This window comes from Pelodiscus sinensis, chromosome 1, assembly GCF_049634645.1.
Source record: "Pelodiscus sinensis isolate JC-2024 chromosome 1, ASM4963464v1, whole genome shotgun sequence".
Lineage (NCBI taxonomy): Eukaryota > Metazoa > Chordata > Testudines > Trionychidae > Pelodiscus > Pelodiscus sinensis.
The window spans coordinates 194,847,423-194,868,368 of NC_134711.1; the positions used below are offsets into that span (position 1 = coordinate 194,847,423).

A 20,946-nucleotide genomic window follows, 5' to 3' on the forward strand; every position below is an offset into this window, starting at 1 on the left:
ATATATTTTATATTCATTATGATCTTCTTTAAAGAATCCAGTTCCCTTAGGAATCACTTCTATTAGCTACATTGAAGACAAACTCCAATTTACTCTGTCTGTATAAAGATTTTGTCATTTTGTTGTTTTAAAAAAACACTTAATTTTCCTAGTTTGGACATGGTCAAAAAGAGCTGGGCTCTTATTCTACATGTAGAAGCCAAAGACAATGTTGTTAACACTTCCGTAACACCACCTGCAAACCCACTGGGTACATCTACACTGTAGGCTTATTTCAGAAAAAAATATTCCAGAAGATATCTCTGGAATAGTTTATCTCAAAATATAGCATCCACGCTACAGGGAAGCCTCAAAATTAGTCCAAGGCAGACTCCCCTAATGTGGATACTCTGTCTCGATTTAGAGCCCTAGGAGGCACTGGGGAGGAATAACTTTAGAATGGCCCTGGGGAGGAGCTATTTCGACATAGCAGCAGTGGAGCGTCCACACTCACCCTCTTCTGAAAGAGCATTTTCGGAAGAGCCGTTATTCCTTATGGAATGAGGTTTACCAACATTGGAAAAAGCCTTCCATTATTTCGATTTTCTTTCAAAATAACGCAATTGCGGTGTGGACACTAGTAGGCTGTGTCTAGACTGGCCAGTTTTTCTGGAAAATCAGCCACTTTTCCGGAAAAACTTGCCAGCTGTCTACACTGTCCGCTTGAATTTCCGCAAAAGCAGTGACTTCCTACTGTCTGAAATCAGTGCTTTTTGCGGAAATACTATGCTGCTCCCGTTTGGGCAAAAGTCCCTTTTGCGCAAAAGTTTTGCACAAAAGGACCAGTGTAGACAGCCCAGATTTGTTTTCCGCAAAAAAGCCCCGATCGTGAAAATGGTGATTGGGGCTTTTTTGTGCAAAAGCGCATCTAGATTGGCACGGACGCTTTGCCGCAAAAAGTGCTTTTGCGGAAAAGCGTCCGTGCCAATCTAGACGCTCTGTTCCAAAAATGCTTTTAACGGAAAAATTTTCTGTTAAAAGTATTTCTGGAAAATCACGCCAATCTAGACACAGCCGTATTGTTTTTCCAGAATAATGGTGCAGTGTAGATGCCCCCTATGGATTGGAGACCCAACTGTACTCTCTTTACACTCACCTTGTGGCCTGGGAACCCACTTGTCGCTTCTTTCTATTTCAAATATGGGTTAGAGGCTCAGCTTCCAGACAAAGACCACAGAACTTCATGTGTCTTGTTTCATCCTAAATACATTTGCTGTGGTAACCAGTATCCCATGCAACAACCTATGTGATGCAAAGACCTGGTTGGACCTGGCTGTATTGTATACGGTAAACTGGCAGGGAGGATGGGAGTTAACATCATACAAAAGTCTGTAGTTATGTAAATTCATATACTCAAAAAAGTAGACAAATTTAATAAAGCAAAAGATAATATTCTCTGGCCAATAACTGGAGGTTGGATGGAGCTAAGTAGAGAAGTAGAAGACTCTCAAATGAGAATTTCATCACTTTTAATCATTTAGTTATTTTTTAACTATAATATTTCAGTAACACAGTTTTCTGTATAGATATATTAATGCAGTGTAATAATCTCAACTTTAGCTCTGCCTTAAGTTTTTGTCTGGAAATATTTCATTTAATATATTTGCATCATGTGCCTGTTCCTGTCTCGTGATATTAATAACTCAGAGCAGGGAATGTTTGTAGAATACTAAGCTCACTCACTGACAGCACTCACTAAATAATCATAAATCAGACTCAGCTAATGTTAACAACTAGTAAAAATAATATCTGTGCATTCCTTGGATACAAAACTGGACTCTACTTAACAGCTTCATGTGAGTGAAACTAGATATAACATGGACTTTAATTTGGCAGTTTAGTTATTTGGCATGGATAAAGACAACACATTAGCTAAGAAGATCTCCAAATTCAGAACCTAACTCCACAGCACGAGGCTATGGCCTAAATTTCTGGATGTATATATAAAAAAAACCATGCATGTGCAAGCGCACACACACACACACACACAAGAAAGAAAAGAGCAATTGCATTCAGATCAGCATTTACAACAGGCTTGGGCAAAATATGGCCCGGGGGCCGGATCCAGCCTGCCAAGCCATTGGATCCAGCCTGCTGACACAGCAGGGAGCCTCAGGCAGACTCACTGCTTGCCCCGCACACATGCCCTCCAATACAACTCAGAAAAGGCTGCCACAGCCATTTCTCTTTTTCAGCTGTGAGCCCAGGGAAGGGGGGAGTGGTGCTTCACACGCTGCTACCACCACCAACACAATCCCATTGGCCAATTTTTGGCCAATGAGAGCTGCCTGATTCACAGGCTCTTATTCACAGATCCACATGGCCCCTAGGGCCTGTTCTGGCTGCATGGTGGTGGGGAGGCCTGCTCAGTTGGCCAGGACATGTCGCATGGCCGGGAGGCAGGGTCTGCTCTGGTGTCTAGGAACAGGACATGCTGCATGGCGGGGAGGGGTCAGCTAGTGGTCGGAAACCTGTGTTTGTGTTAATAAATTGGGTGCCATGGTAGCACACATCCAAACCAGTACACATGACCTCAATATGGATGCACAAGCCAAAACTCACTCCACTTATGGTTGGAAAATCTTAACGGGAACACTGCCTTTGACCACTTTCCGTAATCTTGGAGTGGCCCCCCCTCATCAAAAATTATTGCCCATCCCTGATTTATAACATGCCCCAAAAAGCCCCAAACCCCAATTCAATCCCACATTCTCTCTTTTGATGTAATCTCTTAGCTCAGTGGTCCCCAACGCAATGCCCGCAGGCGCCACGACGCCTGCCGGGGCATTTATGTGCACCCGCCGAGTGACCAGGGCCAGCCCGAGCCATTCTTGCACTCCAGGCCCCGGGCTCCCGGCAGCCCCAAAAGGTTGGGGACCGCTGTCTTAGCTCAACTCTTGCACTTCAAAGGGACAGGAGATCTATTGCAGATCAGCTGGTGGTTCCCCTGGCAGAGGACAGTACACTCACCTGACACAGGCCTTATCAACACTAGGCTAAAAAGTGTGATGTTAGCTGGCATGTTCTAATGGACACATTTGAAAAGGCTAGAGTAGACAAGGCAGCACAGACTTTACCATGTCAAGCTGGTTGAGTTAAATCCTTAGGTTATCCCATAAACTTTACATATACCAGTTGAGCCTGCATTAAAGGCAGTCAGGGTTACCAGATGGTTTAACCAAAAATATCAAACACCCCACCCCCTAAAAAAAAAACCATCAGGGAAAAAATTCTATTGAGAAAAAAAGAGAGGGAGACCAAAGTTGTTGAGGAAAAAAAAAAAGACCTCAAGAGTTATTAAGCAAAAACAAATAAAAATAAATAAATAAATAAATAAAAACAGCATGGCCCCTTTGAGAAATACCTTGGAGCCTTTTTGCCAGCGGCCATCTTGTTTTCCTGCTCCAAGCCAGAAGACAGCTCCTCTGCAGAACCAGGTAAGCGGGGGGGGAGAGGGAGGGAACCCGGGGGCTGGCCCTGGTTGCTGTGTGTGTATAAGGTTGCCAGGTGTCCAGTATTTTCGCCTCCTGTCTGGTAAAAACATTCAGAAAATACCGGACATTTTAAGTGTCCGGTATTCTCCTGATTTTTTTACTGGACAGGAGGCAAAAATACCAGACTGTCCGGGTAAATACCAGACACCTGGCAACCCAAAACAGTGCTTTGTCTACACTAGACTTTTAAAGTATGTTATCAAACATATATTAACATCACACTTTTTAGCCAAGTCTAGATAAGGCCACAGAGACTACACAGACAATTCCCTTGCTACTCCGCCACTTCCACAATGTCTGGCCTAAGGGGCACATTGGGAATAGGAAGGGGCATTCTGCATTTTAACTATAGTACAGTGCAACTCCCAGGCTGCTAAAGTGAACCAAGATCATGCCTCGGTATCAGGGAGCTGAAATTCATGTATCTGATGACACACACACATACTGGAATGGCACAAGGCACCACTGAGCAACCTTATCTTTGTGTTAATGAATTTTTTAGATAACTCAATTTCCTTGGTTAAATTTTTCCCCCTCAGCACTCCATGTACCACAGTCTAGCTCTCCGCTTTGCTACCTCTGATTCCTTAGCAACTGTTACCCTGCCATCATCTTGTCTCCCATCTTTTTGCCTGTTCAGAGCAGCCTGGATCTTCCTTCTCAGTCCTCCCTCTCACGGGGGCGGGGAGGGGGGGACGGGACAGACGGACAGAGAGAAGGGTGTCAACCCAAAGGTTGAAGAGCTGGGGCAAGGATGCAGGAATACTTTAGGGACTTTAGGATTCAATGGGGACAGTTTTGAAGATGGAGGAACAGACATGAGGGCACGGATGTCGGAGTTGTGAGGGAACAGATGAAGTCATACCAATGCTCCCTACTATACAGCTCTGACCTCCTCCTTTCTATGCCATGCTTTCCTGTACTGATCAGATACTCCCCCCCCCCATACACACATTTCCACCTCACTGCTCAGACTCCCCCACTACTGTTCCAAGCAATCCATCAGTCTCTCCATCATGCCTGATGCTTTGACCATCTTCCACACCTCTTCTGCTCCAAGTACCACACAGGCACATGAGCACCATACTCCTCCTTGCCAGTTCATGCCTCTATTAGCTGGAGGAGTTGGGGGAGAGGGGGCAAGGGCAGGGGCAGAGAAGATGGTGGGACTATGAGGCGTGCATGATCAAGCAATAGGCAGGAAGGGAAAGGAGAACGGCAATGTACCAGATCTGGGCCTAAAGTGTATGGGGAAGGGGCTCTTCATATCCATCTGTAGCATATAGGGTTGCCAAATTTCCACTTGCACAAAACTGAATGCCATTTCTCTGCCATATATTTAACCAATGATCCAAACAAGATAAGATAGCTTTCATATAGAAGATTAAATCATGTTACACAGTCAATTTTGTACTCTACTGGATCTGAGATATAGTGAATTTAGGCCTCAGTACACACTGGTGATGAATTAAAAAATGCAATATACATTAAGAGTTATTCATCACTATCCTTACATTTTTTTATGAAACGTGTTCCTCACTGCCTCCTCAGCAGCCCTGGGAGTCCCTTCTGGTTTATGGCTTATGTTCCTAAGATCACATGCTTCAGAGCTTCAGCCAGTCACCAGCAGGGGACAGGAAGGATTTCCTTCTCCCCCCCGAATCTATTCTGGCACTGTTTGTTTTGGGTTTTTTTAGGTCTCCTTTCTCTGAAGCATCAGAAATGGGCCATGGCTGGAGACAGAGCACTGGACTGGGTGGGCCAGACCTCTGAGATGATATTGAGAATTATCTCTCGGGGAGCTTGGCTTGGCTGGCTCTTGCTGACTTGCTCAGGGTCTAACTAATCACCATATATGGGGTTGGCAAGAAATTTCCCCCAGGTCACACTGGCAGAGATCTTGGGAATTTTTTTTTTGCCACCTTCTGTACCATGAAGTACGGGACACTTGCTAAGATAATCGGGGTATATCCCACTTAACTGCAGAGGCCTCTGGCATTGGTGCACCTCAGTCCCTCCTGTTCTCTGTCTATAGCACACAACTTCCTAGCTTCAGACGGGTTGTAATACTGTGGTCTAATTTCAGTTGTTGGGGGTGGTATACAGATGTCTGGGTAGTGTTTAGTCATCTGAGATGTGCAGGAGGTCAGATCAGATGATTTGGTGGTTCCTTCTGGCCTTAAACGCTATGACCTCCCTATCAAGAGGGTGACAGTAGAACTGGTTTAAATAGGAAACTGTTGGCCCAGATGACCAGATCATCCCTATCATGGCACAACTCATAGGAGAGGTCTTGGGGAGAAAATTTCCACAAACATTTTTGCCATGGGTCTCTCCTTGTGTTGCCGCGTCAGGGAGTGTGTGTGTGGCGGGGGGAAGAGGGGAGGTGTTAACTTGCCCCATTGCAAAACAAATCAAGAAACCCATCCAGAAATCATATAGATCCCAGAGAAGCCACTTCAGGTTGAATTATTTTTAACTTTGAAAGGCCTCAGGATTAGCAGGAATGTGAAGTGTGTCCGTCATCTCTGTCCCCATTCAACATAGCCCATTCCCAGGCCCAAGTGGATCCCAGCTCTGAAAATGGATCTGTTTAGATTCCTGGAGATGGATCGTAGAACACAGATGACTGACCTTCCTTCTAGCAAGAAAGGAGAGATCCATGTGGAGCTGTCAAGGGGACAACCCTCCCTATTTTTTTAGGTGCTAGGCATGAAGCTGATCCAGTCACCCCTGCTCCCCCCCACCACACACACACCATTTTCCCACATATTTTCAAGCGGTGTGAAACCTGGAGTTGCTACTTCCACTGCAATCTCATTCATGCAGGAGATAAGTTCATCTGTCACAGCGGGAAAAATGCAACCTTGTTTGCCAATACCCCCCACCACTAGAACTGACTCTCCCAAGCAATGGCATCTGCATTACCTCCACAGGAGTCCTAGGTGTGGGGTGTTTTCCAGAACAGGACTGGAGGCAGACTTGCTCCCTGGCAACTATGTACTCCTGTAAGAACACAACTTTAGGGCATCTGTCAGAGCTTATGCTGCCACAAAGACAGCATCAATTTTGGGCTGCTGTGTAAGACTGCCAAAGGGAAGGCACACTCTGTGTATACTGGTATGCAGAACTTCTTATTGGCCAGCAGTTACAAAGGCTGCTTCATCCTGGATAGAGCCCTGAACTTTAATTGCATCATCTGCTTTGATGCTCTTCGTTTTATGGATGTTTTGATCCTGCACCTAGTTACAGAATACACATTCTGAAGCAGGATTGGTGGAATTAAACCTAACTTCACATCAGAATCTTTCCCTCTTGTGTAATCAAAGAGCAGCCCTGAGGGTGTTTTTTTGTGTGCAGCTGTGTTTATTTTATGCAGTATAGAGAACAAGAAAATAAGATAATTTATGTTCTAATCACTGTTTCCCCAAGTACTAATTTTTCTGCTATCGTTTATTGCACCTTTTAGACCTACCACTCTGAAACAGGGTTTTTTACAGTTCTTATACTTAAAGATGTCACTTTTTTGTTAATTTTGTAGAATATAACTTTAATTTTTCTACAATTTATGGATTTGTAATTAAAAAACAAAAACTGTTTGGGGGTCATGTCCCCCCATTTCTCTTCTCTTCTTTCCCTTTCCTCTTCCTCCCCCTCTTTCCTTTTTCCATTTTGCTTCTGAAAAATGAAGACAGTTTTTAAAATATTTTGTATTTTAGTGGGCATTTATTTATGTTTTTATTTGTTTAACATTTGTGTATTTGTTGAGCCAAGCAACAGTGTTCTTGGTGGCCAAGTGAAGCTCCTGGAGCCCACAAATGAATTTAGTTAGCATGCACTTCTTGACAATGTGTATCATTGCTTGCTCTGTGCCACAGCTGTAGTTTGGATTGTCTCAAAGACAATCCAAGAAGTATTTGCTGTTGTTTCTACCTTATAAATATCAGGAATATAAAGTGTTGTCTGCATTGTCTTTGCTGGAGGATGCTTTAGAGGACCAAGGAACTGAGGAGGACCCTAAACTTAAAGGGGAAGGGAGTCTGAATGTTTAATAAACACAACCTTTTCCCCCTATGTGTTTGTCAGGTGCTTAAGTGCTAACAAAATCAAACAACACTCAAGGACTTTTATAGGGTTTGACTAAAAATCCATTCCCCGCTCGCCTGCTCAGGTTTCGGTCTCCAGTGAGTCCATAATCCCATTAGTTCCCTATTATCTATGGAGAAAAAAAAAAAACACGCAAAAACAAAGCAGATGAGACTTAAAATTTCAAAGTTAAAAACTAGAAGAAAAAGCCCCTTTAAAAAAAACCCATCACCCAGACTTGTCATAACAAAACCAAGAAGAGCCAAAACTAGTTTGTTTTCCTTTGTCAGGTCACCTTTATGAGATGAGAGAATCCTTTCAGAATTCACCTAGTTTCTGAGACAGGATATACAGACAATCCTCCAGAGATACTGTTACCAAACAAATACTGTCATTGCATTGTTGTTAGGAGGCCCAGCAGGAAATGCAGAAAGGAAAAACAAGGCAAGTAAAAAACAAATTCAGTGACAGAACCAAAAAGCAACATTAAATCAGGCACATATGCAAAGGTCTCTATGGCAGTCACTGTAGTATAATGTATTCACAAAAGATAATGTTCTGCTTTTTAAGCTTATGCTTTACTATGGGAATCTGTTTCAGCTTGTCTAGCTTTTTTTCTGTTTGTCTTGCTAAGCTTCTCCATAGTTGTAAACGGTCAACTAACTCCCCTGTGCCACTCCAGAACTCTCCCTCAACTCTGTCTTCTCTTGTAGCTCCAATTCTCTTAGCCCCTCTAATATCATTTCAATCCAATGGCTCAGCTGCTCCGAAGAAAAGAAAATTAGCTTGGTAAATGATACTCACTTAGCTATCCACTCAAAGATTTCTTTCTCAGCCACAATCACCCCCAAACACTTGTAACCCCCAAGGAGATTGCTTGGATTCCAGGGGCTTTGTCTGCTGGCAGCTCAGGGAGAAGCACTCTGAGTTTGCCTTGGCTCCCCCTCCCTACCAGGGCCAGAGTCTGCCCGGCAACCCATGGGGAGTGAGATGCCCCTCCCAGGGGGAAGGAGAGACCATTGTTGAGGGGAGTCTGGAGCCAGCCAGGGAAAGGGGAGGACTGAGTGTGTGGGAGCTAGTAAGCCCCAGGCCTGCATGCAGGGTTCCCCCTGAGAACTAGCCTCTAGGGACCTGAAGGCAGGATCCCTCAGCTGGGTTTATGTCTCCACTGTTGATTCCCAGTTGTGGAGTTTGCTGGGAGGCTTCCCCAGCCAGGCGGAGTTGGCTCTCCAGCTCCCTGGGTGAGAGAGTCACTGCATGGTCAGCTGGGCTCTAGCAGCAAGTTCAGGGCTGCTGCCTGCTGGGTGGGTCTGGAGGCTGGCCTGGGAGGCTATAGTTTTGAATTTTGGTGCAGTTGTGTGGTCTGCATCTTGAGCCCTGTACCCCTTCGCGGTGAGGGGAAATTCTGGGACCGAAGCAGCCTGGTTCCTGCTTGAAGAGGACCCCTGTGAGAAGAGAGCAGCCCTTTGCAGAGACTGAGTCATCTCTCAACCTGAGGCTCATTCATGGAGTGTGTGAGTGCACCGATTTTTAGTTAGTCAGGCAGGGAATTTGTTTGGGGATTTTATTACCTGCAGCCTATTAAACTGTGGAGGGATTTGCTGCCTTCTCCCATTTGTGAGTCCTTTGGGCTGTACTGGACCTAGTCAGCTCCACTGCTAAACCACTGCAGAGAAGGATTGTGTGGTCAACAGTCATCAAGGGCCCCAACAAAGTACGCGTACCAACGGGACACTAACTTCACAGTTGCTGGGCACCGGTGACCCTAAAAATAATGTTTTACCCTGTTCTAATTGTCTCCTGTTTAATATAATTGTGTTTATTATAGTGTATGTGTTTGTGTTATTTTCTGGGAGTCTCCAACTATCTGGCAAATACGTGGGGATTATCCTGGGCTAGAATTTTCCTCCCAAGCTGCCCTGGTGACCCTGCTAGGAAGGAGTGAGGGGGGTGGAGGCACCGCCAAGTACATCAATCAGAAAGAATAAAATTGAGTAGGTGGCGGGATCCAGAAGAACTCAGACCTATCCATCCTAACCTGAAAGGAGATTGGCTTTAAAAGAAGGTAACCAGGTAGAGAGGGGGCGCTACACACTTTTTCTCCACTCCTTGAATTACCCTGGCGCTTATTTATTTATAAAAATCAAGGAATATATACAACTGAAAAATCCTTCCAAAACCTATCATCCAAGCATTTATTAGTTATTTCTTCAAGCAACTACTTTTTAAAGCTTATTTTATTTTTAAAAATATTGTTCACATTAATGAGAAGTCCTGTGGCACCTAGAAACTAATAGATTTATTAGGGCATAAGCTTTCATGGGTAAACCCCACTATATATAAAGGGAGTTACTTATGAATTTATCAAGTGCAGGACCAGTGTTAACTAGGCCAATTCAGTCCAGGTGGATATGGTTCACTCACAGCAGCTGATGGGGAGGTATGAATACCAAGAGAGAGAAAATTGCCTTTATAGTGAGATAACCAATCTAAATCCTTATTCAATCCTAATTTGATTGTATTAAATTTGCAAATGAATTGCAGCTCTCCTGTTTCTCTTTATAGTCTAGTTTTGAAGTTTTTTGTAGAAAGATGGATACTTATAAATCCATTTTTGGGTGTCCATGGCGATTAAAGTGTTCTCCTACTAGTTTACATATGTTACCTTTCTTGATGTCTGATTTGTGACCATTTATCCTTTGGTGCAGAGACTATCTGGTTTGGCTTATTCACATGCCAGAGGGGTACTGCATTACAGTCAGGTTAATCTAATCTCCAATACAGAGGCAAGTGCAGAATGACTGTGGAGTGTGCTTTTGGCTGTTTGAAGGCTCATGGTGATGTTTGTATGGTAAGATGAACCTGGCTGATGATAATCCCTATGGTTATTGCTGCATGCTGTACCCTCCATAATATTTGTGAAGGAAAGGGTAAAAGCTTTATTAAGGGCTGGACCACTGACATACAGTGCCTGGAGGCCAAGTTTGAACAACCAAAGATGAGAGCAAATAGAGGAGCACAGTTTGGGACTGTAAGGATCAGGGATGCCTTGAGACAGTAATTTGACACTGAAAATCAGTAAAAGTGGTTGCTATGCATGGGAGTGCAATGGCTGCTTTGCGAGGGGGTTACTTTTAGTGGTCCATGTGCTGGACTTAACGCCACACTGACCTTAGCTTTGCTGGGGTACTCTTTCTTGCTTGCTTTCATGTAATGGAATAAAGAGGTCGTGTATAAGTCCATGGCTCATATGCAGTCCCACTGTCTGATGAGCTGTGGAAGGGAGGCTGTAGTAAAGCTCATCAGGGCTAAGCGGCATAGAGATTGGTGTTGAGTGAATCGGCAGCCTGTGGGAGTCTGCATGAGTGGAGGCTGGGTAGGCAGGTGTGGAATGCGGTGGGTGGCCCCTGGGGGCAGACTGGTGCACAAAGTGCATTGGCAGGAGTGTTGGGGGGGGGGCATTGGACAAATTTTAGATCACTGATTGCAGAGGGGACTGGTCGCATAGCTGCTCCATCTGCATTACTAGCAGCGCCCTCAGCATGTTCGCTTGTCACTCCATAAAGCTTAGGAACTGCTGCATGCTCACCTTCCACTCCCTCCTGCTACTGTCTCTCCACTCCTTCAATTCTTTGTGTTAGGCATCAACATGGCTCAGAATGTCTTGCAAAAACTCCTCTCTAGGCCTTCTTGGGTGCTCCTGTACTTGTCTCAGATGCTCTGCAGGAGTTAGCAGGGGTCGGCAACCTGCAGCAGGTGTGCCATCAGTGGCATGTGAGCCGATTTTCATTGCATGTGGGTGGGAGCTTAGTCCTGCCCCTCCTTCCTGCCTTGCGTAGTAGGGAGCCTACACTGCTGCTTGAGCATCATAGCCAGCCTGTGAGTTAGACATCTGGGGTTTTCTGTAGTGCAAAGCAGGTTAGGCATGTATCTGCCTCTTCAGGCACCCAAATACCTCTGTATATCTGGGTCTAGATCTAAAAAACAAAGCTAAAGGCTCTGATGGGAATTGTCAATAAAAGCATAACTCATGATTTTTCCCTATGTTACCAGAAGTGGCTGAAATATGCAGATCTATTTTTACAGAGGGGAAAAACAAAGTATTAACTTATGAATTTGTTTTCATTTCAAAGTATGCTGAATGGACCCATTTAAATTTTTTTTTCCATTTTTCAAAATGTCCTTCATCTTTTCTATCTCCCCGTGTCCCTCCAAGAAGTAGTGAAATTTTTCCTTTAGTAAAATAGCCTCCAAAAACTGGTGCTAACTACTTATGAAAAACTCTAAAGTTTGAGATAGTGAAAAGGCATGACATATTTTACACAAGATGAACCATTTTGACAGTTTGGGGTGAAACAGTTTTGTTTAAAAAAAAAGGCCTTTCCTGCTCCCTTAAAGAAAAAAAAAGCTTTAAAAATTTCAACCAGCTCATTGTTGCACTCAGACACTTGGGTGCATCTTCAGCTCCCCTTAGTGCTACCAGGAGGGGTGTGTGCTCCTCACCTTACAGCAGTGAATTTTTAACTGCAGTGCAGACCTACCCTCAGCGCACTAGCTCATCTAAAGGTAGTGTATGTATGTCTCCTTTAGCTGTAACTTGCACTTCCAGCTATAGTGTAGATGTACCCTTGGGGGCTTACCTGAGCTCACTCAAGAAGTCTGTGATGGAGCCAAGAATTAAGCCTGTGCATCACAAAATAAGAAAGAAAAGGATTATTTAAACAGAATTTTTGGAGTGTTGTAGATATCTAAAACTCTGATCTTAATGATTTTTTAAAATCCTGTGTTACTAAAATGGTAAGATTTACACCTTAATTTATTTATTAATGAAGCTGCTGTAAGTAGGACTATTATTGAATTTAAAAATACCGACAGCACGCAGACCCGTGAATAGAAGTGAATAATTTAACTCTCGGCACGCCACTTCTGAAAGGTTGCTGACCCCTAAGTTAGAGCTTCCTGAGACTGGCATTCTGAGGCCAGCTCTGTCAAGGACAAAATTGCAGCTTGTCGCAAAAGGCCCATTGTTAAGGCTAAACACAACACTGCCTCAACCCCTTTGAAATACTTGCACTGTCCACATACCTAGCACTGTGCCAGAGCGAGTGAACATAACTTACAGGAACCCCACAATGGTGAGTCACCACTAAGAGCATCCAAAGAAGACCCTACCTAAATGCAGCGGGGCAGGAGAAAGAGCCAGGAAAACCCTTGCTGAGGCGGTATGGGCAGTGTGGGCATACATCCCCTAGTGCAGCTGGTCAGGGGAAAGGGCAGGAGAGCCCCTTGCCACGGAATCCCTTGGTGCAGCCAGTCAAGGTGATGGGGAGCAGAGGTTATCATTTGCACATGGCTGTACTGTGTTCTGGTCAGGAGTGAATTGGAGAGAGCACTGTGTGTGTGTGTGTGTGTGTGTGTGAGAGAGAGAGAGAGAGAGAGAGAGAGAGTGTTTTAGTGATGGCCTCTCATTTCCACAGGATGTGTTCATACTAGAAGGCAGTTTGCTGCTTAGGGTGAGCAGGGAAGTGAAGGAAGGTCTTTTATTCAACTGTGGGTTCCATCTGGGACCATACGTAGCTTGTCTTTGCACAGGGATGGTTTCCCCCTCTCCCATAGTGACGGCACAGTGGAGAGTGAATGTCAGCCTTCAGGGGTCAAGAACCACATTTCCTCTGCCAGCCAATCTGAGGAGAAGGGTGGCACAGCAGCTGCACAAAGCTTTCAATGAGATCTGTGAGCACACTCAACCACAACTTCCTCCTCCTGGATCAGTCCACTGCTGGATGCCCCCAAAACCCTAAGGGAATCTTTGGAGTGAAGGTGGGGTTGCCTCCAAGTATATTATCCAGCTCTTTGTAGTTCCTGCAGGTAGGTCATGGGCACAGCAGCAGAGCGGTAGTTTGCTTCCTACTTGTGGTAGGCAATTTGCCGCTCCTTCATTTTTACCCTACACTGTAGTGCATCCCCGGTCATGGCCCCTTCTGATCATGCACCTAGAGATCTGCCTGTAGATATCGAAAAGGCTGGAGTGCAGCTGGGACTGGACTGCCTTCTCTCCCAAAATGCTGATGAAGTCCAGCACCTCATCATAACTCCAAGACGGGGATCTCCTTGTGTGTGGAGCAGGCATGGCCAACTGGAAAGATGCGCTCTGAACGCCACATGTCACTGAGCAGCCAGGAAAGGGACTTTCACATTCAAAGAGAACACAAGGATGGGTCTTGGTCACCTGGTTAGTCACCTGAGCATGGCAGTAGAGTTCAAAGAGATGACCAGAGAGGCCAGAACAGGCATTGTGGGAAGGGTGCTGGAGGCCAGTCAGGATGCAGTACTACACCACAGTGTCCACACTGGCACCCCAGTGCACTATCCAGAGCGCAGCAAGCTCTATGTTTCTCGCAGAGGTGGTTTGCCTAGAGTACACTAACTCTAAATTCCCTCTACATTTTTATGCCCATGTGCAGAATGACTTTCATTATGTGCATCTGTATGGAGACAATGCATCTCAAAACAACAGTCATCCTGCACACAACCAGTGTGTGGCAGGGGTGGGGTATCTGATGAGGCTCAGGGCTGGGGTGGGGGCTCCATCTGCAGGTACAGGCTTGGGATGAAGCTAGGGATTAAGGGTTCTGGGTGCCTAAGAAAGCTCAGAACAGGAGCAGGGGGTTGGGGTTTGGCATGAGGGCTCGGCTGAGGGTGCGGGCTCTGGAGTGGGCCTGAGGATGAAGAGTTGGGGTGTACACTCCTCTAGGAACGAGGACACCTCCAGCCCTCTCTCACTGCAGCAGTTTATGGCCAGGTGAGAGATGCCCCTCTATTACCCCAGGAGCTCCAACGGGTCCGACTGAGCAGGGATGCCTCAAGTAGGGGCAGGTCTGAGATGGGCTGAAAGGGGACCAGAGAAGGGGTGCCTGTCCCCTAGCTACACCAGTTCTGGGGACAGCTCCACGCAGGGGCCAGCAGGGAAAGTCGTGGCAGCACTAGGTTGGGAGCAGCAGGTAGAGGTGTAACTGTCCCAGCCATGGCAGCTCTTGGTTGGGAGCAACAGGCAGAGGCACCTCTCCTTCAACCACAGCAGCTCTGGTTAGGAGCTAGTGCAGTGAGGTGTCTTCCCCCCTGCCACAGCAGCTCCAGGTTGGCACCAGCAGGCAGAGGCAATTCTGTCCCACCTACAGTAGCTCTGGTTTGGGGTTGATGGGGAGAGGCAACTCTTCCCTGGCTGAGGCAGCTTCAGGGTTTGGGGAGAGGCATCTCCCGCACTGCATCCCTGAACCCCTGCACAGGGCTGAACAGGCAGCTGCGCAACTGCACAGCCATGCAGCTTAGAAGGCATTTAGGTTCTAAATCTACAACAGCAAATTGTTTATTTAAATGAAAAGATTTATTTGGGGATTTGAGAAATATTGTTTTCTTAAACTCAGCAGTGGCATTGTGTTTTGAGTGCGGTTTTAGTTCTACAGTGAACTACACTGGACGCCGTTCATCAAAGCATTAATCTACTAAAACTTTTTTTGCCATCTTTCCACCCACCAAAATAAACTCTGAAGTTTACCTAGAAAAATATTAAGATTTTTTGCACCAATTTTCATCTGTTCTGTGTTGTAATAATAAACACTGATCAATTCCTGGGAAAAATAAAATAAAATAAAAACAAAAAATGAAGGGCCCTACATACACACTAGAGTTTGAGCTACATTTAAAAATTAGATGGCTCTAGCTATGTCGCAAATCCTGGCTGTGAAACATTTTGTGCCTTGAGTACTGTAATAAGGTAAATTAAACCTCCAGAGTAGATGCAGCTAGGCTGATGAAAGAATTCTTGAACAGATCTAGCTATCACCTCTAGGTAAGGTAGATTAACTACATAGACAGAAAAACCCCTTCCATTGATGCAGGAAGTGTCTACACCAGTGGTCCCCAACCTTTTGGGGCTGCCAGGCACCTAGGGCAGGGGCCACCCATGCGCCGCACGCCTGGGGCTGGCACCATGCATGCACCGCGCGCCTGGGGCAGGGTTGGCCCAGATCATTCGGCAGGTGCACATAAATGTCTTGGCGTGCGCCATGGTGCCCGCAGGCACCGCGTTGGGGACCACTGATCTACACTATAGTGGTGAAGTGCTCCAACTGTGCCACATCCGTGGCTATCATATAGACATGCCCTATGATGAAGGCTACATTTTAGTCATGGCAGGTCACAGACAGTAAACAACAATTCATGGCCCATGACCTTTCCATGACTTTTACTACATAATGCTATCTAAAACTTGGGCCAGTGGGCCACGGGTGCTGTGGGGGTTGGTCATGGTCTGGGACTGGTGCTGGTGGAGTGGCAGATGGGAGCATATGGCCTGGGACCTCTGCTGGTGCTGCAAGGGGCTAGGTCAGGTGGGCAGGGTGTGGCTCCACGTGCATGTGGGGAGGAACTTGCAGGCTCCCTATTCATCACGTCCCTGCAGCTCCTATGGGGAGAAGGACTCCTCTGCATGCTGCCCCTGCCAAGATCTCTGGCTCTGCAGCTCCAATTGGCTAGGAACCACAGCCAATAGGAGCCACAGGGGCTGAGCAGTTGGCAGGGCATGCAGGAAGGTGTCCGCCTGGCCTGCCTTCCTCCTAGGAGCTGCATGGACATGCAGGCCACTTCAAAGGACACCCCTCCCCCCCCAGGTAAGCACTTGCTCTGCACCCTAACTCTCAGCCCCATCCACGAGCCCAGGGCCGGCCCAAGCCCTTTTGGAGCCCTGGGCCCAGGCGTGCGGCGCTGCCCCCAGGTGCAGGACGCATGTGTGGGCCCGCCCCCCCAGGGAGCGCGGGCCCACCCCCAGGTGCAGGGCGCATGCGTGCGCCGGCCACGGCCGCTGGCGCAAAGCCCTGGGCATGTCCCTGGGACGCTCGGTGCATGCACTGCCCAGCCCAGCCCGACCAGCTCTGCTCTTCGGGCCCCGCAGCCATGGGGGCAAGGGCGCTGCTGTCCGGCGCTGTGGGAGCCGGGCATGGGGCTCCTGATGGCAGCTGTAAGGGACGCTGCACGTCCCTTACAGCTGCCATTAGGCGCCCCCCGTGGGTCGGCGCCCTGGGCAGCTGTCCGGCTCGCCCATGCCTCCGTCCGGCCCTGCACGAGCCCCCACCTACATCCAACTGCCCCAGCAGCAACCTGTGCGGCTGCCCCAGGGACTTCCTGATCTGTTCTCCAGCCTCAATGGCCCTGCATAATCTGTGATTTTTGTGACCTCAGTAACAGACACAGGCTGTGTCTACACTGGCATGAATTTCCGGAAATGCTTAAAACAGAATAGTTTTCGTTATAAGTATTTCCGGAAAAAGAGCGTCTACATTGGCAGGCTGCTTTTCCGGAAAAGCCCTTTTTCCGGAAAAGCATCTGTGGCCAATGTAGACGCGCTTTTCCGGAAAAGAGCCCCAAGCGACATTTTCGTGATCAGGGCTTTTTTCCGGAAAAGACTACTGGGCTGTCTACACTGGCCCTTTTCTGGAACAGTGTTCCGGAATAAGGACTTATGCCCGAGCGGGAGCAGAATAGTTTTAGACACAGCTGAATCATATGATTCCCGTTGTTTAGATATAGTTTGTTATAAATAAGTTTTGTGATAAGGCCTCTAGAGGTCGCCATAGCCTTATGAATGAAGGAAAGTATTAGGTAGCTAGGAATGAACAGCATACATCCTGGTTTTGTTTGTATTACCATTTCTCTGTTGGTACTCTAAAGATTTCATCTTCCAATTTATCCAGGTTTTATTTAGTTGTGATATACATAAAGGGTGCGTCTAGACTGGCAAGATTTTGCACAAAAGCAGGCGCTTTTGCGCAAAAACTTGCCAGCTGTCTACACTGGCCGCTTGAATTTACGCAAGAGCACTGACTTTGTAATGTACAAAATCAGTGCTTCTTGCGCAAATACTTTCACGCTCCCGCTCAGGGATAAGCCCTCTTGCGCAAGAATACTTGCGCAAGAGGGCCAGTGTAGACAGGCACCTTAATTTTTTGCGCAAGAAAGCCCGATGGCTAAAATGGCCATTGGAGCGTTCTTGCGCAAAAGCGCGTCTAGATTGGCACGGATGCTTTTGCGCAAAAGCACTTTTTGCACAAAAGCATCCTTGCCAATCTAGACGCTCTTTTGCGGAAATACTTTTAATGGAAAAACTTTTCCGTTAAAAGTATTTCCGCAAAATCATGCCAGTCTAGACGTAACCAAAATGTTTATGAAACTATAATTCCTGGGAAGGCTTTAAGATATAGCAATCAGGGTCCCTTTTGTTTAAAGTATTGCTCTGAAAAGTAACTAAGCGCCTTGTTAGGCCTGGTCTACACTGGGAGTTTAGGTCTGACATAGCCATATTAAGTTGATTTTCTAAACGAGTAAACACCACTGTTCCGTCCTGCTCTGTGGCTATGCCTGTACCCTCTCTCTGCCGCAGTCTCATGTCCCAGCCTGTCGTTTACCATGACTGCCTGCCTGCCTTTTGGAAAACTGAGTCCCCTGAGAACTCTTAAGGTGTACTTGCTGCAAAGTGGCCACTTAAAAGCATAACTGGCCTTGTACATAACACATCCCTATTGTCTTTAGACAGACCTTCCTTTTATTCTAACAGTCTTTTAGATTTTACGCTCTACAATGTATCTCCTGTAGTGTCCCCTTCACTTTTCATTACAGGGGAAACAGCAGTGAGCCTGCTGTGCACTCCCCCAATCCTGCCAGCTGTGTGACTGGCACAAATCCACAGATGAAAATGGACTAGGGATGACATGTTCAAGGAGCAAATGCAATCTGCCCACTTAGACAGGGATTGCTTTACTGAGTGAAGGAATACGCTGCTGGAGGAGATGCGTGCAGAGTGTGAGGACAGGACAACATGCAGGGATCTGGAAGTAAGGAACCAGAAGAGAGTCTTGTCATGGATAGTGGATGTGATAGACTTAGACTGCATGGTGGCTTTCCAAGATGCCTACACGCACAGGCACCCCCTCCAGGCCTTGCAGACCAACATTCCCTCCTCACTGAGTTCCATAGCTTTCTCTCCCAGGGGCCCTAGAACATAGCGTGGGGTGGGGGTGGGGGGCAGGGGAATGGAGTGAAGGGCAGCCTCACAACAACCCAGGGATTTTGCTTTGCTTTGCTTTGCAACACAGGGATGCGTTGCAAAGCAAAAAGCTGTCCCTCTCGGATTATGATCACCCCCAAAGCTCCCACCCTGGATTCCTTTTCTGTCCCTGTATTCCCTAAATAAAAACACATGATTTGTGAACAACAGTCTCTTTATTGCTTGTGTTGAAGGAGGGGGGTTACAAGCAAGCACACTGAATGCAGGGGCACCTCATTGAGAGCAACATGTATGACTCAAAACTGGCCATTCATAAAACTGACTTTCAAAGTAGGAATGTGAATGGTTAACCATTAGGAGCTGGAGCAGCTTCCTGCCTGCTGTGGGCATGGAGCTGCTCCAGCCCCATGGGGCCGCTCCAGCCCCATGGGGCCCACCACAAGCAGGGGCTGCTCTGATTTGGTGGCTGGAGCAGCTCCTGTCTGCGTAGGCCTGGTCCACTGCCGCAGGCTGCTCTGACAGACCAAATGGAGCAGCCCTTGTCCATGATGAGGGAGGCCATTCCAGCCCAATGGAGCTTGCGAGGCCTCCCACCCATCTCCCTCTTAATCAGTTAACTTATTAAACATAAGATTTAACCAGTTAATCAATTAAACGGAAATTAGAAAGAACCTGTTTTGAGGAAGAGGAGTTTTTGGAAAAAAGGGTTTTGGTTTTTTTTTCAAAAGAATCGTGTCTAAACTGCTTGCTTTTTCAAAAAAAAAATCTTTCAAAAAAGTGATAGGAAGATATGCAAATTACCCCCAAATTTGCATATCTTCTTTCGAAAGTGAAAGTCAGTCTAGACCAGCAGTTCCCAACCTTTTTCAGATAGGGACCCATTTTGACAATTCAGGAAGACTTGGTGACCCAGGGCAATTCCAAAAATGTGTGAATGTCTCTGTAAGAGCCACCTAGCCACCCTTTTGAAATGTAATGGCAACCCATAAGTTGGGAATCGCTGGTCTTGACATACCCATGGTGAGGAAACTCCTTTAGTGGAAATTCCAGGTAGTGTCTGCCTATAAGCAAAGATATGTGTGCTGGGGCTGAGTCCATAGTAGGAATGGAAGCAATGGGCTTCCAAATTCTTGGATTTCCATGGAATATGAATGCAGAATCACAGTCTATTGCAAGAGGCTCAAATCCTGCCCCCCATAGAAGAATGGAAGAAATTCTGTGAGGGGATCCTGAGCAATTTCCTTCCCTGTAGTACTCTTGTATGGGGGAGGACAATCTCTCCCCCACATATTTTCCCAGCTTTGGTACTGTCTAGAGCAATGGTCTCCAACCTTTTTAACCACAAGCTCACTTTTTCAATTCAAGTGCAATGTAAGATCTACCTCAAACCCAAATACCCTTGTTCTACTTCCTACCTACCCCTTCTCCAAGGCCTCACCCTGCTCATTCTATCCCCCTTCCTTTTTCACCAGGCTAGAGCAGGAGATTGGGGTGCAGGCTCTGGTCTTCGGCCAAGGCGTTAGGAGTATGGAATGGGCTCCGGGTTTAGGCCAAGGCAGGGCATTGGAGTCCAGGAGGGAGTTCAGGGTGCAAGCTCTAGTAAAGGAGTTTGGGTGCAGGGGTACTCATGTCTGGGGCAGGAAGTTGGATGCAAGAGGGGGTTCAGGACTGGGACAGGGATTCAGAATGCAGGCTCTAGCTGGGCTCCATTTAACTGAGATGGCTTCCAGCTGGTGGAACAGTGGGATTAAGGCAGGCTTACTTCTGCCCTGGCCCTGCACCACTCCTGAAAGCAGTTGGCATGTACAACAGTGGCTTTCTCCACCCCTGCCAGCGCAATGAGGTTATAGCTGTGCTATTCCCCATCTCTGGCATCCCATGCTACCGCATGGTCATTTTTCAGTTTAACTGTCCCTCCTGACAGACCCCCCCCCTTTCCATTTCATGAGAAATTTGATGGTCTTAGCTTAGTAAATGGAAGCTTGAATTTGTTCAGTAATCATTCCCTATTACTTCCCACTGGAAATGAGATGGGCATAAGCCAGACCCCTAATATATTTTACAGCGTGTGTCATCAAATATGCTCTCCAGCAATGATCCAACTTGTTAGGGATAACAGCCCTAGAGTGTTTTGAAACAGCATTATGTTAATGTACGCTAGGGCACTTCTAGTGCACACCAGCAGGGTCTACATGGGCCACTTGGTGTGCACCATGTTGTTGCACGTTAGAAATCACACCCCTTTAGTGTGCATGGCTGCCACATAGA

At 46.7% G+C, this 20,946-nt stretch overlaps 1 long non-coding RNA gene across 1 annotated transcript in view; it reads right to left on the reverse strand.

Annotated features, from left to right (window-relative positions):
- The window catches only part of LOC142826991 (uncharacterized), a 29,316-nt gene that overhangs the window by 4,185 nt on the left and 4,185 nt on the right, over positions 1 to 20,946 (reverse strand). The window contains exon 2 of the long non-coding RNA XR_012901307.1: positions 12,260 to 12,302. This is a non-coding gene — a long non-coding RNA (uncharacterized LOC142826991). The remainder of the gene's footprint in view (positions 1 to 12,259; positions 12,303 to 20,946) is intronic.